Source organism: Sciurus carolinensis, chromosome 4 (genome assembly GCF_902686445.1).
Source record: "Sciurus carolinensis chromosome 4, mSciCar1.2, whole genome shotgun sequence".
NCBI lineage: Eukaryota > Metazoa > Chordata > Mammalia > Rodentia > Sciuridae > Sciurus > Sciurus carolinensis.
The window spans coordinates 107,441,781-107,455,520 of record NC_062216.1 but is presented as its reverse complement, the minus strand read 5'-3'; the positions used below and the strand labels follow the sequence as shown (position 1 = coordinate 107,455,520).

At 37.0% G+C, this 13,740-nt stretch overlaps 1 protein-coding gene across 4 annotated transcripts in view; it reads left to right on the top strand.

Moving 5' to 3' along the window:
• The window catches only part of Slc38a4 (solute carrier family 38 member 4), a 70,273-nt gene that overhangs the window by 21,371 nt on the left and 35,162 nt on the right, over window positions 1–13,740 (top strand). For 2 of the 4 annotated variants that reach the window (XM_047549013.1, XM_047549015.1), the window contains exon 2: window positions 9,303–9,386. The exons of the other annotated variants lie outside the window; for them this stretch is intronic. The gene's annotated coding sequence lies outside the window, so the exon portion shown is untranslated. The remainder of the gene's footprint in view (window positions 1–9,302; window positions 9,387–13,740) is intronic. 4 annotated transcript variants of the gene reach the window in all.

Sequence of the window (13,740 nt, the reverse complement as noted above, 5' to 3'; positions counted from 1 at the left end):
GATCCCCCCTGTGGCACACTGAGCGGCTTTTCTTTACTTTAGCTGTTTTTTTTTTTTTTTTTTTTTTTTTTTTTCAATGGCATCCCATTGTTCTTTAATGGTTCCCTGAGGGGTTGCTGCATTCAGACCCCATTGTTACTAATTTGAATAGCTTTAGTTTTGGCAATTACAATAACAGTGGCCTAGCTGCCAGGAGCAAGGAGATTGCTGAAAGGAAAACTATCAAGTGCGCATTAAAATTTTTATAGCGGCTTTTCACGTACTACCTAATTGGACCGCTCCAAGCGTGTTTCTACTTTCACTTTAATTAGACCGCGTTCCATGCGCCAGGACCGCTAATGGCGTGTCCCGATACCGGACCACCTTCCGTGTGTCCTTATTTTTATTTTAATTGGACCGCATTCCACGTGCCCCCAGGACCGCTGATAGCGTGTCCTGATACCCTTTAACTGGACCGCATTCCGCGTATCCGGATAGTCGCTATACCGCGAACGTCGAGGCGCCTCTCCTTTACCTGTTTACCTTTTTTGACTTTTTTATAACCGGTTTAGCTTGTTAAAAGATTTTAAGATATCTTACCTTGTTCCTTTTATCCTCCCGGGTTTCGGCACCAGCTGTCGCGTCCCCTCTGCCTGCAGAGAGAGACACGGCAAACATCTGAAGCTTTGGAAGTTTATTGTGCACAGTTTCTTTCCTACGCTTCTCTTACCCCTAGCTTCTGCGCACTCTCAGCTTCCCTTTTCCCAGCTCCTTCCACTCCCGCATACTCCCTCCTTCCAGCTCCGCTCCCGCTGCTGCCGCGGCCGCCGTCGCCGCCGTCGCCACCGCCGGTTCTTCCGCTTCTTCCGTCCCTTCCTCAGCTTCTGCCCCCTACTCTCCCACCCACCAGGCTTATATACACTTCAACCAATCAGGGGAGAGTACACGAGATAAACGCGGACAGCTGCAGGCACAGGATGGGTACACGAGGGGGGGCATGCTCTAATCACATCGTTAACTAGCCAATCATTGGAATTCGCTGGTTGTTTACTGTATAGCTGGCCGCCTCTGGCTCAGCGTCAGGCGCCATCTTGACCATGTCTAAGGCCGGGGGCTCTAGAAACCCCGACAGTAGAGAGTCAAGATTTCTACAATTAAATATTCAATTCCTGTAAGACTTGTGATTAGCTCCTTCTTAATATACAGTCTTTTGCTTTCTGATTACACAATGGTGTGAAAGTGATATGTATTCAGTAGACACCATACTTGGATTTTTACCTTTCCCAGGCTAGCAGTATGTGGTGTGATACTCTTAACAAAGCCTATCTATAGGCTAACCTGAGTGTTTGAGCACATTTCAAGTAGGCAAGTCTAGGCTATGATGCTTGGTAGGTTACACATATTAAATATATTTTCAGTTTATGGTGCATTTACCAGGACGTGACTATATCACAAGTCTGGGAGCATCTGTACCTCATAAACCTGAATTTTTCTATTCTTAACTAATTTATAGTACAAAAATCCCTAACACAGAGCCAGGGGCCAAGTCCATACAGGCTCTCTTTCCAAGGATGCACACAGCAGGGAGAACCGATGCATGCTATGTAGATGAAGTTTACTGTTTGCAGTAACCTCGATTATCACAATTTCTAACAAAGCATGTTTTCTTGACATGTCTGAGTCTTGAACTCTGTGAGGCACGGTGAGCTGGATTTGTTTGTTGTTGTTATGAACTCATTTTAGTTGAACAACAAAAAGACACGTTATCCAGGCCTCCTCTGATCCCGCAGTGACCTCTCCATTTGTGTCTCATCATCCCAGGAGCACAGCAGCCAAGAGCACCTCTTGCCTTCTTGCCTTGCTGGTACCATCCTCTCTGCTTGCAGCCTGCTCTCCATCCCATTCCTCCTGAGAATTCCTGTCTACTCTTTCAGCTTGAGCCCAGCATTACCTCTTCAAAAAAGTCTTGCCCCTCCAAACCAAGTTGGGTGCCATCCTTCTCCTACTCCTGAGATCCCAAGTGCATTTCACCACCATCTTATGTCGTTGTGACCTACTTAGGTTTACTTGAAAGACCAGGTCTTAACAGCAGGAAGTGGGTCTTTTTTTTCCCCCAGTGTGACTTGTGTTAGCCCCTAGCATAAAGTTAGGCACAGGTGATCAATATTTTTATCAAATGAATAAGTGAAGATGTCTGCTTATTATACCATAATAAAAATTGATTATTTCCAAGAATTATGAAAAAAAATTGGTGTCCATTTTTCTCAACAGTATTTTGCGACCTCTTGCAGATTGAGAAGAAACAGTTTGTCCCTTTGGAACAAACTGGAGACATATAATTTTATCTAGATGCTAAATAGCTCATAAGTGCCCATTCAGAATTAGAGAATTTTTAAGGGAGGGTTGATTGTTTGCTGGTTGAGTACCCAAGACATGCTCATTAAAAATAGAGATTTTGCCGATGGCTGGCATTGATTAACAATTGTTGGAAAAACTGAGAGAAGGGCTTTATTTTTGTTGCTTTTTTTCCCCCTAATTATCTTTGTTGTCTTCCTAAAAACAAAATAATCTGTATTTTTCAAAGATCAGTCAGCACATCTAGATAAGAAAAAATAAAAAATTATTTACCTTTCCTCATTCTGGAAATAACCACTATTAGTATTTTGATATATGTTATTTCAGGCATTTTTTCCTTTGTATGTATTTTTATATACTGTATATGCAATTTTTAAAATAATGTAGAGATCATGTTATTATGAGCTTTTTGACTCTTGCATTTTACAACTTATAATTTTCTTGTGTTCTTATTATCCTTTGAACACATGATTTTCAGTGATTCCTTCCTATTCCAAGAAGGCAGCTCTCTCCAAAGGAATTAATGGATCCTTGCATATAAGCAGGGGCATTTGCTTTACCCTTTCACAATTGACCCTGAGCAGAAGGTGCTATTGCATTTTAATATGACAGGACCCATCAATTAGAAAAATTAGAATGTCTCTTGTTGCAGCCTTGTAAATAAGTTCTAAAGAAAGGTATTGGATGTACACCCTTTGCATCACTGACTTTAATAAAGACTTTCATTCATTCAATATTTATATAGTACCTAGTATGAATCAGACATAGTCTATATTAATCAAGGTAAACAAAATGGGTTGTTTATAAACTAATATAAATTGGCTGTCTAGACAAAGTTTGAATCCATCTTCAAACCTAAATATACCATCTGCCTGAATGTCTCCCTTCTGCTGTTGTCCGACTGAGTAAGGTCAAGATATTTATTTTTTCTGAGTCAGCTTTGCTATATTTAAAGAAAGACTGGTGCTACCATTTTTGTACCCAGCCCTCCAGGAATTATAATTCTCTACTAAAGCAACTTATGAAGAACAAAAAACTGATTTAATGGTGCCAGAGCTGGCACTGCCAACTCTTGTAGCAAAGGACAATCACATCACTCAATGAGTGGCCCTGTGTAGGGCTCCAGTTGCACCATGACCCCAGCCTGGAGCTGCTTGGACTTCAGCAAAAAAGTGAGCCTTTTCTTTCAAAAGAAAAAGGTAGATAACTTAAAGGGCAGTTGAAGTGAGAACAAAGAAAGCAGTGGATACTGTACAAAATTACTAAATATTAGGTCATTTGGTTTCTTAATCATTATTGTTTCTACACATCTTTTTCCAATTTGGCTGTCTTCTCTACTGAGGAGACATAAGTCAGAGGAAGTCCCAAATTCGCTGAAAAGTGAATTAGGAAACTATTTTTTCTCTCTTCACTCAGATTCCTTTGAACAATTCTTTTTGGTGAGCATGCATTTCTTATTTCAGCATTCTGAATGAGGTACTAAGAAGGTCAACCAGAGCTTATCTTTGGTCAGTAGGGACGCTGAGTCTTTACAGCATAGTTCTGTGTTATTGTCATTGGGATGGGCCCTTCCCTTCAAAAGCCCTACTGGGTGCTCCCAGTCTAGCCACTCCATAGCAGCCTGTTGGGTTATAGCTTCAGGAACCATTGAGGGTTCAATTTCAAGCCAGATGACACCAGGTTTGCAAAGTCCAAGCTCTAATGAAGCTACAAAATCAAATTCTTCTGGTAGGAAATTTGGTTTTCAAAGGAAGAGGATGATGGGAATACAAAAGAGAGCATGGGCATTAATATATTGTGACCCAAGAAGAATGTAATTTTTAAAACCACCAATTGTCCTGAATTAGAAAGGCAGTCAACTCAGTCCAGCACTGTATTAATATTGTAATCATTATGAAGAACTGAAATTGACAAGGTGATTTAGCTGTTCAGGAAGTGTCACTGTAATTATCAGTGTGATTATATATCTCTTAGGCATGCTATTTTCTCTACTAGGCATTTTAAAGGCTGGGAATCATTCTTTAAAGCACGCTTTTAAGAGCTCTAATTTAACATTTAGAATTTCAACACATTATTAAATTGTAATTACCCATACGTTTCGTAGAATTTGAAATCCTTCACCATAATATATCTGCTTAAGCAGAAGTCTGGAATGAACTTGTAATACTTTTCTCTGCATCATTTTAATGTGGGATTAAGAAATGATGTGGACGTGAAGGGTCTCTTTCAAAGGGAAAGACAGAAATAGAATATAGTCTATGTAATGGGCTATCCCCTAACTAGCTTCTTTTTTCTCTCTCTCTTTTTTGGTAGGCTGAAGTGAAATGCAATTTTCTGTGTAGGTCTATGGCAAAGTCAATACATTTGTCAACTTGCTCCCAACTTGTTTGCTGATTTTGCAACACGGTAGTTCGCTATTCAAACATTCCCCAAATGCTGCATTTTATAACTGTAGAGGTGGTTTAGTTTGGATTGAAGAAAGTTGGGAGCCATAGACCAGGCAATGCTGTCAGAGCTCATGGGTCATTGCATTTCCCTTTGCTTAGGCTACGAAGCTCTTTGAGGCCTCATATTTGGAAGGACCTTAAATTGAGACTTTTCTAAGGTGTCATCAAATGCGACTATTTGTATAGTCATTTGTAGTATACTTGTATAAAGATCTTGTTTTAAAAGTATGATGCAGTGATGCAGATGAAAGCATCACAGGTTTATTCCTGGCTTCTGCCTAAGCAGGTATGTTATGGTGAAGAGGGGTATAAGCTCTATAGGTGATTGAGACTTAAACAACGTACAGAAATTCTAAATGTTAAATAGAAACATTTAAATGCACTAAAGATTAGAAATCCTATTTTAGACTTTAAAAACATTTAAATATATTTGGTGCCTCCAAAAAATAGAAATGATCCAAACTTCTGTGGATATCCAGAATTCCTGATGAAGGGGGATTAGGAAATTATTAAATTTCTGTTTATAATTGTGGGAGAGGTGACTTTTTGGGGGATAATATTCAACTTTATCTTCTTTTACTTATTTTTATTCTATAGGTTGACATGAGTAACTACTGAACCATGAAAATAGAAAACCATAGTATAGCTGAGCTTTTACCACTTGCAAGTAGGTAGAGAAGATGATACACCAGTACAGAGTGTTTGACTCATCTTTGTGATAACATGGAATTCTGCTGCTTGAATAACTTAGGAAGATTTCTGTAACTTTTCTCTACGGATATTTTTCTTTTCTTTTCTTTTCTTTTTTATGAGAACCAATATTTAAAAAGAGGTAACGCAAATAACTTGGAGTGCCAAAACTCTGACATCAAAATGATCACAAATTCTCTTCAGCTCTCTGAGCCCGGAAATGAAAAAACACCTATGTTGAAAAGAACTCATTAAAGTGTTTCTAGCTGCAGTTCTGTTAGAGTCTTCCATTTTTTAGGAAAGACTTGATACATCAGATAGACATTTACCTACGACACTATAAAAACCAGTTGGATGCATGTAAATGTGGTCCATATTTGAAAGGGGCAGGATGAGAACAGACCTGAGGTCTATGGACAATCTAGTTTATTAGATTCTGAGTTTACAAACCTAAGGGCTGAAAATGATAAATGATAACTCTTCTGGGGAAAACAAGACATCATGAACACAGCATAATAAATAGAAAATAAAAAGAAACAGAAGCAAGAAAAAGGTAGATAACTTAAAGGGCGGTTGAAGTGAGAACAAAGAAAGCCTTGGATACTGTACAAAATTACTAAATATTAGGTCATTTGATTTCTTAATCATTATTGTTTCTATACATCTTCTTCCAATTTGGCTGTAACCAGATTCTATTTCCAAGTATTATTTTTGTCCCATAACTAAAATTAGAAATTTGGGTACTGTCAAGATGAGAACAAGAGGTTATCTTTCCCTGTACCATTGCAAAATGTCAGGATGGTCTGACTAAGGTTTCTGTTTTGCTTTTAATTGTTGACTAATTTTAACTTGATCCAGCTGCAGGTGGACCAGAGACTTTAAATATGAGTGAGAAAAAGTGTAGTTCAATGCGTAGGTATGAGCTAAGTACGTTTCTCTTGATCCATCGGTTTTATACTCTCAATAGATAACATTATACTGGGTTGCACATCCTAGGGCCTTCTCTGTACTATTCGAAGATGATAGGCAGAAACTGATGGAAGGGGTGCTGAAATGGATGTGTAACGCCACATATTCTCTTTCTCTGTGTGAAGAAAAATGAAGATATTATTGCAAGATTTTTGTTTCTCATAAAATGATCACATAAAATTCATACCATGTATTGAGAGCTAGTGAAAATGATAAAAAGAAACAGTAATACAAGAAAAAGAGCCAAATTCCCATTAACCCCAATTTAAGCTCTATCCATCTGCCTTTCCTTCAGCCATCATTCTCAGACAGGCAAATGTCACCAAACCCAAACTGTCAGTCAACCTCCTGACGGTCCTTCTCCACGTGTCATCTCCCCTGCTTCCCTGCCCTGCTGATTTCATTCTTTTCTTCAGAAACTTTCAAAAGATCCCCATCAATAAAAATCCGAATTCCTGACATAATGCTTTTTCCCGTCTGGATCATTCCATTCTTTTCTCCTATTTTGCTTTAGAAAGTTCCCCACTGAAGCCAGAATAACTTTCACTGTTGTCAGAATTTGCTTTTAGAATTTCTGCCTTTTTCATCTAGGATGTTTTTCTTTCTTTGCTTACTGGAATCTCACATGAACTTTCAAGGCCCTGCTCAAAGCCATAAGCTCCCTGAAACTTCTGGGATGGCCCAGCCCCTTGGGACTTTTCATCTGCTAGAGTCCTGGATCGCACTGCAGTTATCCTGCATTAATAATGTGAGAGTCTGGGAAGCCAAGCATTTCTTCATGTGAATGCATCTTATTCCTCAGCCCCAGACCTGGTGTGCAGTCCAAGTTTTGCACACCTATTCATGGTGGCACTTACTTGAATTTCATTTATGAACAAATGGTGTCTGTCACCATGTTGCCCAGAATTGCTTCATTATTCACTACCGCTACTTCTCATTTTGTTTATGTTTTTAAAAGGCTGTACATATTGTGATACTTGAACCAAATCAGAGTAGGACTGAATATGTGGCCTTTGCCATGTTTTAAAAATTTAAAAAGAGCACAAATCTATTACCAAATTATGTACAATTAAATTACAGTATAATTTTGAGAAATATTCAGGGCTTTGGACTGGGACTGTAGCTCAGTGAGACTGTGCTTGCCTACCATGCATGAGGCCCTAGATTCCATCCTTAGCACTATCAAAAAAAAAAGGAAGACAAAATAAATATTTAGGGCATTAAATTATCATGTTTAAGTTTGTGTTTCCCTTACAAAAGGTTTGTCAAGGCCAGACCAGAACAAACATTTCTTCATTAATTTTAGCCACATCTAAACATGTTAAATGATCTAAGATAAAAACTACTCTAACAACACACCAGGACCTTAGTTATTTGATTCATTTAACTTTTGCCAAATTAGTTTCCCTGTGCATAGATTTGATTTTAAGAAGTATTAGAAAAATAAATTTAGTGATCAGAATTTTGCTATGTAGAGCAAGTTCAAAAGGAAAATAGGCTCCTTTATAGAATTCTCTAAGTGTGCTTTTAATTGTAATCAAATATGTAAAGCTACAGTTATTTATTATATTTAAAGGTCAGAATTATAAGCAAAATTTTAAGGGAGGTAAAACTTTTGAAGATTTATGCATTTATCACCTCTCTAGTTAACATGAAGATTTTGTAAAGTAAAAATCACTTATTGGAGTACACCCACTCTTGTTTAGTTGACCCAATATTAAATGGAATTTTATCAGAGTAGAATTCTTCCATTTTCAAAAAATTATTGGTGGACTTTGCTTGCTTCATCTCATACTCATCAAGTAACTTTGCAAACAGAGTGAAAACCTAAGTTGGAAAGATCACAACTGATGATGGAAATAGTAATTGAACAGGAATCTTCTTTAGATTTTCCTGATATTAAAATTAGGACTTCTTTTACTATCACTTTTCCCCTAGACCATAATAATTCTTATCTGAGAAAAGACAAAGCTACCAGATGACTCTAAAAGTGGAGAATACTCTAAGAGATAAGTAAAACCAAGTATAACACACTAAGTTAGTAGACCAAATAGGCCAAATTTGAAAGGAAAAAGAGAAATGGATAACTAGGCATTTTGTTTAATGTTTAATATATTGCATCAACTTAAGAATTTCTTAATCAGAGAACAATGTCTAGTTTTTCTAAATAGAAATGAGAATTGACACAACTGTTGTAACCTAGCATTGCTCCTGATCGGTTATTAGATTTGTTCACTCATTTCCTAAATATTTAAAAGGCAACAAACCCTTAATTTTGGATTGATTTCTAATCTGTTTTTCTCACCTCATATTCAGAATAGTGTCTAGTGGACAAATTTGCATAACAGAATAAATCATTTGCTAATACATTTCAACTCTTTCTTATATATATGGAGAGCTATGTGAGTTTTTTAAGAGGAGAAGAATGTCCATTTAGAACTCTTCAAAAACATCAAATAGTCTTTGCTGATTTTGAGGTTGGTAGCAGTGGCTGATAATGGCATATGCTTTCCAATCTCCTGCACCTTGGACAGATAACTTGGCATCATTTGGAAGTGTCTGTCATTCTGTAAAATTTCCTTTGAGCAGATCAACAGTTCAAAAGAAAATTTTAAAGAATGACAGTCAAGTAAAAAATTTAGTGAGTATTTTGTCGTACAAAAGTCAAAATTCTAAAAGCAAATAGAAATTGGTGTAACTGATGTTTAATCCAGATGTACAACAGTAAACTGAGTTTACTTCTTTTTTTTTTTAAGCTGACGCAAGTTGGGCAGAGGGAGGTGTTGGAGAGAGGTGATGGTGTTGATTGGCTTGTCTCGTTCACTCCCACTGGTCTTTAAATCATTCTCTAAATCTCCAAAGGTTCAACTCAGTCAACTCTGTTTCAGTGGTCTGCCATTCCAAACAATTCAGGAAAGACTGAACAGGATTGGATAAATAATTAAGGTACAGCTATTTTTTCATACAAATATTTGTAGTGTTAAATAGTGCTTTCTTTCTTATTATTACGTTGATTGTTTATTCATTACAAATTAAAATGTTTGAAAATACTACTTGGGTAATTTTTTTTCTCATTAAAAAAGATCAGTCAATGTCACACATTGAAATTATTTGCCCAGATACTGAATGCAGTTTTCTTTTGCAGATAATTTTAGATTTGAGCATAAAATTAGAAATGTGGATAAGAGGAAAATAGAACATAACAAAGACAGTAGTTTAGTTTTAGTTTTTTATGTCTTCTGGTTAGTCACTGAGTATAATGAAGAGTTGACATAATTTGTCTTAGGATAAAACATAAAGTTATGGAAGTACAGTTTAATGTTAACACCACTGAAGATTTTCCTGTATTTTGAAAACAAAACAAAGAAACGTAAAAATGTTTAATCAAAAGAAGGACCATCACATGAGTACAGCAGATGTAAATGACTAAGGATTTGGGCTAAATCATCATCTAAGGAAGAAGAAAAAGAGTTATGTCTTACCTCATCTTCTCAATTTGACCATTATAAAGAAGAATTTTTTAGAACAAAGTTACTAGAAGAAACTAGGGGGGCTGAGGTTATAGCTCAGTTGGTAGAATGCTTCCCTCACAAGCACAAGACCCTGGATTCAATCCTCAGCAGAGCAAAAAAAAAAAAAAAAAAGAAAGAAAGAAAAAAAAAAAGAAACTGGGAATTGTATGTATAGAATATAAACATAGCTTTAGTTTTTGAAGGATAAGAATTAGGCCCTAAGACTAGGGCTGTTTTCTTCAAATTTATCAGTCAGAAAAGGAAAACTCCCAGTGGATTTTAAGTATACTTGTATTTTCAGCATCTTACAGAGTATATGGTGATGGTTTGTATTAAAAATCCAGACAATAGCAAAACTGAAAAATACTTGAACTGAAGAAATATATCATACTCATGGACACTGGACTACCCAGAGGTTGTTATATTTGGACAAATTTAGGAGTGTTTTCTATAAAAGACTACAGTTTATTTTACAGTTCAAGATCCTCCTGTTCATATTTATATTTAGATCATGTTCTGGGATTTTCTTGATAGAATTTACACTTAGATTCCTAAGAAGTACATCAGCAATATTGAAGTTCTGAAAAAAATGTACTTTTGATAGCTCTCTGGAGTTTTCTCTAACCACGTTATACAATATGCTTTAAAGGCTATGCAAGTGATTATTTTTAACATATGTTACTTTAAATAGAGTAACAATAATTTATTTTCAAAAGAAGAAACAAGTATCTGTGAGGTGGCCTACAAAATCTACTGCATCCACAATTTGTGGCATGTTATTAGCTGTTATGCATTTAAATGTACAGCATAAAGAGCTCACAGTTATAATATCATATATGCTACATATCTTTGTACATTCTGCAAGCTAACTACTATTTGGAAAAATATGATCTTAAATTTATTTTAGAATCAGATGGCTAGAGAATCTATGTCTTCTAAGAACAGATCTGGAAAGTCTGTGTGGGAAAAAACATATTCATATATAATGCTTTAATTCTTATATTAGCTAGAAGGTAGCACTTTAGCCAAGGGAAAAGACTTCAGCATAGGATTAGTTATTGTACCTTTTCTAGTTCTTTCCAGATGCTATTTCTAAGCTGTGTCTCCATAGGGGAAAGGGATGGAAATCTAAAAGATTAGCCCCAGCAAGAGGAAACAATCAAGTAAAGATGGCCCTATTGTTATTGGCAGTTTCCTAAGACCATTGCACCTCAGACGGAATGTTTCATGGAAGCTAACTTCTGTGATAAACCATGCCTCAGACTAACAGGCTATCTTACTATTGGAGTGTGACTAGAATGGAATTGCTGGGAAATTAAGAGAACTTAACATAATGGCAATATCCGGTTGACTTTTTTTTGTTAAGGCTGAAGTCATCTATCTGAGGTATAAGTTAGATGTCACTTTAAATTAGTACCTTGGATATAAGATACTTGACTTTCTGAGTTGCTACTACTCACTTGCTCAACTGAAAGGTAAATGCCATGTGAGGCTGTCTGTAGCCTAAACTAGATTTCAGAGTAGACTTGTCAGTTCTGGATTGGCACGAGAGACCAGACCAATATGAGAAGGGAAGTCTACGCTGATGATGTTAGCTTCCTTTCCCTTTCCACTTATCAGTCAAAATAAATGTTTGCAGTACCTACAGAAGGTCATAACTTCTGCTTCTTGACTCAAGGACAGTTTTGCTTACCAGATTTGGTGTCTTTCTTTGAAGTTGAGCCACACAAATTTCCTGGTTTGAGAATCTTCCATCCTGAGCATGTTAGGTAACCAGTCACAGAACAAGACATTAAAAAGTTTAATGAATAGAATTTGGATGTAAAGAATCAGTTACTTAGAATCTTTAGATATTTTCCTCTTTTTGTTTTGTTATTGTTGTTGGTTTGATTTTTATTTTATTTTATTTTTTTATTTTGGCAGTCCTAGGGATGGAACCCAGGGCTTCACACCTGCGAGGCAAGCCCTGTACCACTGAGCCACACCCCTTCCCCTAGATTACTCTTAGTGAATGTGATAAAAATGGAAGTCTTTTAACATGATAGTATTCTAAGTACTTTTATTTCAAGCTTTGATTTTCTAGCTGCACGAACGAGTGGATTGAATCGGCAGTGCTGTTGACCACTGTACAGGAAGATCCAGTTGTTTTCTGTAAGAACTCTTTGTATCACAGGGAAACTTAATTTCAATGGGCAGGAAGGCTGAACCACAGAAAATTCTGTCAAATCAAATTTGATTTTTCTTTTAGAAACGCTTTGAATATTCTTTGAGCAACAAAGCTGTTCTTTTTCCTGGTAAGCAGGAAAACAGTTCCTTTTCATCTTGAAATATTAATCCCTACAACTACAACAGGAGTGCATGCCTGTGTCTATAATGGAGATCACTTCGAATCGCATTGGTCTTAGTAGAATATGACACCAGGCACCATGCTAGGTACCTGGGGCAGGTAGAGTCTACAGACCCAACAATGTTCCCATCCTTGTGAAACTTCCTGCCTAGTAAGAGAGGCGGTTCTTTGTCGAATAATCACACACACGTAGGTACAAAGAGTGATGAGTACTCTGAGGGAAAGGAGAACATGCTACAGGAGCATATGATGGGGCTCTGGCTTAGTTGTGGGGGTCAAGGAAGGGGTCTCTTACCACAAGGCCTTTAAAGATTTTCAGGTTGTCTTGGTGAACATCAGGAGACACCCCCATTAAGAATGTGTAGAAGCACATTCCACGCAGGGGGCACAGCAGGGTTGAAAGGTCCTTAGGCAGCACTGGGGAAATGAAAGAAGCCCAGTGGATTCAGAGAAGGAGAGGAGCTGTGATTCCATATGGGGCTAGAGAGCGGTGCCTGAGCAGGAGGATGTAGAGCCTTATAGGATATTAGGACATTTGGCTTAAAAATCCAAGAGAAAATCACCACAGGACTGTTAGGAAGTTATCATTTGGAATAACAACAGTCATGGAGGTAAAAGTGGATATATTTTAAACATATATTGAAAGAAGGACTGATAGAACTTGGCGATAGGTTGAAAATGAGTAGAGAGGTGACGGATAGCAGATGAGAGGTGTTAAGACTGACGGCTAGATTTCTCCAGTGGGGGAACGGAGGCACCATGTACTCTGACGGGGAACAGAGGAAGAATTTAAACCTATGAAAATTGTATCTTTCTGTCAAATGGTGGCATTTGTCAACATCATTCTTTTGTACTCTACTCATGCAATGATTTACTGTTTAGTTCAATAAGAATTTATCCAGAGGAAAAATAGCAAAGATGTTAATTATGTATAGTATATACTTTGTTCCAAATTCTGTTTGTGCTCAGAGGCCCAGTTCTTCAGGTGCAGGAATTGTCTTACTCATTTTCTGTAACTTTCGAAGTTTCTGGCTCATGTTTCATTCTCAGTATTTATTGAACAAATGAATAAATAAATACCATCTGTGAAACACTCCCAAATTGAAATATAATAATGTGAGTAATCATGCAACTAAATTTTAGCATTCATGATGTAGTCTAAATACTTCAAGGTACACATTTGGTGCTGCAGGCGAGTGTTTCAGAATATTTCATTTCTCTTAATGTTCTAATGCTTTTTTAAAAAATGTGTTTTGGGCTGCTATTCCCTTAAAATAGGCTAGTGATAGAATATTCAGAGGTGAAAATACGAACTATGAAAATGTTTTCTAATTTTTGTGAGTTCCCATGACCAGGACCAAAATTAGGACTATGGACTGAGGTCTTAAACTATTATTTCATGTGACACATCACTTTCAAAAGAGAACAGAATGAATGTTTC